The following is a 4,761-nucleotide window of genomic DNA, read 5'->3' on the forward strand; positions in this document are numbered from 1 at the left end:
CAAAGAAAATGCAATTTCAAAAGTTTCTTCCCTGTGGCTGCTGTTTTCTAGATAATCATAAAATGAAGATTAACAGAAAAAAGAAAAAAATTCAAAATTAGAGTTCCCATCTTTTATCTGAAGCAATTATAGGATTATTGTATTAATACATAATATAACATTATATTAATAACTCTTCACTGTGTTGGATATAGTCATAGTCTTGTGAAATGCTCTGGCACATGAAACATGAGCAAGGTTGACATGTAGACTTTCCAGTAATAGAATGAAAAACCATCATTTGTTCACTGGGTTATTTTCTTCTGTTTCCCTACCCCCAGCAATATTCCAAAGAGAAGTTGGTTCTAAAATATAGACCCACAGTCAATTTACAGTGGCTATGTGGTATGAGTAAAAAATAATCTTTTGCTTTTATAAGGTGCAAAGATTTTATTTTATTTATTTTATTTTACTTTTTTTTTGGATATGGTCTTATTTATTATTTAACTCAAAAAATCTTATTTTTGGCTGGACTCAGACTTAGAAGTAGATGCTCTCAGAGAGGACAGCCTACGTCTCTTGGCAATCTGTTCCTGGCACTTTTCTTTGGCCTCCTTCATTCTCTTGGCCAAAAGTTTAGCATATTCTGCAGCCTCTTCCTTATTTTTCTTAGTACGCTGCTTCTTCAGAGCAATATGCCGACGTTTATGTTGCAGGACGCGTGGAGTTACAAGTCGCTGAATCTTGGGTGCTTTGGTCCTAGGTTTCTTACCTTCTTTGTTTAAGGGCTTCCTTACAACATATTGGCGAACATCATCTTCTTTAGACATTGAAAAGTTTGCGGATTCTGCTAGCTCTTTGGGGCCCCAGACGACGAGGTACTGTAGTATCAGTCAGTCCAGGAATATCCTTCTCTCCTTTTTTTACAATAACCAAGTTGAGAACGCTCAGGTTGGCATCCACAATACAACCCCGAACAGATTTGCGTTTTCTTTCTCCAGTTCTCCTTGGTCTGTAACAGGAATGCCCCTTACTCAATAGCAGGCGAACACGGCCATGGGTCAAGACACCCTGCTTCATGGGGAAACCTTGCTTGTCATTCCCACCACTGATTCGGATCACGTAACCCTTCCATTCTTCACCCAGAGCGTCGGCAGCAACTTCCGTGGCCATACGCTTCTCATAGAAAGTACGAAGTTTGCGTTCATCATCCACTTCAATGAGTTTCTGGCAGCCAGTGGCTGGGAAGGAGATATTCAGCTTCATGTTGAAGCTGCTGATCACCTCCAAGGTGCCACGAAAAAAAAGGGGGTGCAAAGATTTTAATACCACATTATTTCCACATATCATAGCCAAGACTAGGCTGACATACATTGGATCATCTCCTTGACTCAGACTCTGCCCTCAAGGTGAGTTGTTGCTCCACATCACAGACAGTTCTGCAATTTGTAGTTTCAGGAAAACAAAAGAGCCAATGAAAAAAATACAACTCTCTTATCAATTGTACAGCCTGTCTTATGTGTTCGTGAGTTCCGCATTTGTGAATTCAACCAAGAGTGGATTGAAAATATTTGGGAAAAATGGAGAGTTGCATCCATTAGTGAACATGTACAGAATTTTTTTCTTGCCATTATTTTCTAAATAAAAACTATTTACAGAGCATTTACATTCTGTTACATATAAGTAATCTCGAGATGATTTAAAGTATATGGAAGGATTGTGTAGGTTATCTTCAAATTCTTTACACCATTTTACATAAGGGACTTGAGAATCTATGGATTTGGTGTCTGTGGGTGGTCCTGGAGTCAATCCCCCATGACTACCAAGGGATGACTGCATAGGCACCTGCAGTTTCTGCCTTCGGTGTTACACTTGTAAATGTATTTGACTTCAATTTTATTATATACCATTCTATCCCCCAAGTACTCCAATCTAGTATAACTCAACTGAAGCTATTATGTTCCAATCTACTAAACCACCCTGGTGCATAATCTTACATAGTTACTTACATCTACATTTGTGGAAGAGAAAAAAATGCAATGTTTTAAATAAAATGTGAAACTTAAAATGCTATGCCACGCAAGAGAATTATAATCAAATGCTATTGAAATACAGAAAAGGAAACAATTAATTGTACAGGAGATTCCTTGTCAAGAAATAGTGTATCCAAGAGCTACAGGTAATTGTCCATCCACATTACCTTGAAAGACTAACCCATCACAATGCAACTGATTCATATCATTAGACTTCTCTTATTTGATTGTCTGGCAGATATTTAAAATTTGTAAAGAGGGTCCTAAAGAATCAGAGATTGGAGAAATAAGAGGAAAAGGAAAGATTTAAAAAAAAACACTAAATATATGTTGGAACATTTTTGGAAGTAAAAATGTGCATAGGAGTGCTGAAAATCTAATTGTAGTACATGCAAAGAAGACATGGACAAGCACTTAGAAAATAGTATGAACAGCATTTGAAGTGGTACAGGGGTGGGAGTTTAGAGAGAGACAATAAATTAATCAGTGCTTTATGGAGGGATATAAGGATCTTGGCACTTAATTTTGCTGACTAATTATGGCAAGGAACAGACAAGGGCCACAATCAATTTATCCCTGTTTGAAGGCTCACTGTGAAAAGTGGATTGAAAACATGCTACAGGAGGGTGAAAAAAAAATTAGAAAGAATACACTGAAATTACTGCAACAATCTGCATAAAAATTCATCATTTCTTGGCCAATGATGGAAACACCAAAAATGATAAGAAGGGATCAAATTTTGGTACATTTTATTGATCCAATAAGTTTTGCTAATGAGTGAGATTTGAAAGAAAGTGAGAAGTCAAAAATAACTTCAGCCTTTTTCTGCCTTTGAACTGTCTGGAATAAAACTATAGGAGTAACAAAGAGTATTTGTGGGGAGGGATAATGAAAAGTGGAGAAAGCAGGAGATTGTTATGCTCTACTTAGTTTTGGAAGCCATTTAGGTATCAGGTGTGCAGCTGTTTGCATAAGACATGTTTAGGGATAGTATCTGGATTAGAAATATTTACATCTGGGAATTACTGTCCTACGAAAAGCAGGTAAAACAACGAGACTAGAGCATTAGAGGAAGCAAACGTGACGGCACAGAGAGAGAAAGGAGGATTGCTGAAGTGAGGCCTTGGTTGAGGTCAGAGCAGAATCTGCTGCACATAGGTCAAGTTGAGGCTCTAACAGAAGCAGGGAGTTTCTCTACAGTAGTAAGAGAAAATATAAAACATGTGGGAATAGACACAGATATGTGGGTGTGGGGAAATCTTCATGAAGTTCTCTTCTTAGTGAACTTCACCCATTTCTTGGCGATTATAAGAACAAAGGCCTACAGGGCAGAAAGCAGACAGGGGTTTAGGTGTTTGGGAGGTTTGAGTGGAGAGACATCAGTATAAAACAAGTCATTTAGGAGAATGAGACAGGAGGTGGACCTGGGGAACGTAGGATGACTCCTGGGCATAGGAATCTAGGGTGTGGACACTTGGGGCTGTTTCCGTGTCTTAGCTACTGTGAATAATGCTGCAATAAACACATGAGTGCAGATCTGTCTGAGAAACTGATGCTGATTTTTTTTTTTACCCAAAAGGGGGATTGCTGGATCATATTGTAGTTTTAATTATTTGAGAAGCCTCCGCACTGTTTTCTATACCGGCTGCATCTGCTCATATTCACACCAGCCGTGTACAAGGCTCCCCTTCCATGTCCACACCACAGCCCACACCGTAGCTCTTGTCTTTGTGGATACGTTTGTAAGGTGGTGCTTCATTGCAGTTTCCTGATGTCAGTGATGCTCAGCATGTTTTCACGTAAAAGCTAGCCATTTGTATGCCATCCCTGGAAAAAAAGTCTATTCAGGTTTTTTGCCCATTTTAAACTATTTTTGCTATTGACTTGTATGTGTCTGTATATATTTTGGATATTAACTTCTTATTGGATACATAGATTGCAAATATTTTTTCCAATGGGTAGGTTGTCCTGTTATTTCATTGACTTCTCCCTTTGCTATACAGAAGCATTTTAGTTTGATGTAGTCCTACTTATTTATTTTTGCTTTTGTTTCTTGTGCTTTTGGTGTCATATCCAAAAGAATCATTGCCAAGATTAATGTCAAAGAGCTTTTCCATATGCTTTCTTCTAGGAATTTTATGGTATCAGGTCTAACATTTAAGTTCTTACTCCATTTTAGGTTAATATTTGTGAATGTTGTAAAGTAGGGGTCCGATTTCATTCTTTTGCATGCAGATATCCAATTTTGCCAGCACCATTTGTGGAAGAAACTCTCCTTTCCCCCATTGTGTCTTCGTGGCACCCTAGTTGAATATTAGTTGATGTATACATGTGGGTTTATTTCTGGGCTCTTGATTCTTTTCCATTGGTCTGTGTGTCTGTCTTTATTCCAGAACCATTACTGCTTTTACTAGCTTTGTAATATAATTTGAAATTATAGAGTGTTTTGCCTTCAACTTTGTTCTTTTTTTCCTCAACTTCATTGGCTAATGGGTGTCTTTTGTTTTTTCACATAAATTTTAGAATTGTTATTGTCAATTTCTGTAAAAAATGCTATTGAAATTGTGTATGGATTGTATTGAATCTATGGATCACTTTGGGAAGTATGGACATTGTAGCAGTATTAATTATTCTGATACATAACCACAGGATAACTTTCCATTTATTTGTGTCTTCTTCAATTTTGTTCATCAATGTCTTACAGTTTCAGTATATAGATCTTTCACTTCCTTGATTAAATTTATTCCTA

At 37.4% G+C, this 4,761-nt stretch overlaps 1 pseudogene across 1 annotated transcript; it reads right to left on the reverse strand.

Moving 5' to 3' along the window:
- Nucleotides 1-466: 466 nt before the first annotated feature.
- LOC123648799 lies at nt 467-1,280 on the reverse strand (annotated as a pseudogene). The gene has a single exon (XR_006738784.1). The product of XR_006738784.1 is annotated as a 40S ribosomal protein S6-like (transcript).
- Between the last annotated feature and the right edge of the window lie 3,481 nt (nt 1,281-4,761).

The sequence above is a fragment of the Lemur catta genome, chromosome 13 (assembly GCF_020740605.2).
Source record: "Lemur catta isolate mLemCat1 chromosome 13, mLemCat1.pri, whole genome shotgun sequence".
Taxonomy (NCBI): Eukaryota; Metazoa; Chordata; class Mammalia; order Primates; family Lemuridae; genus Lemur; species Lemur catta.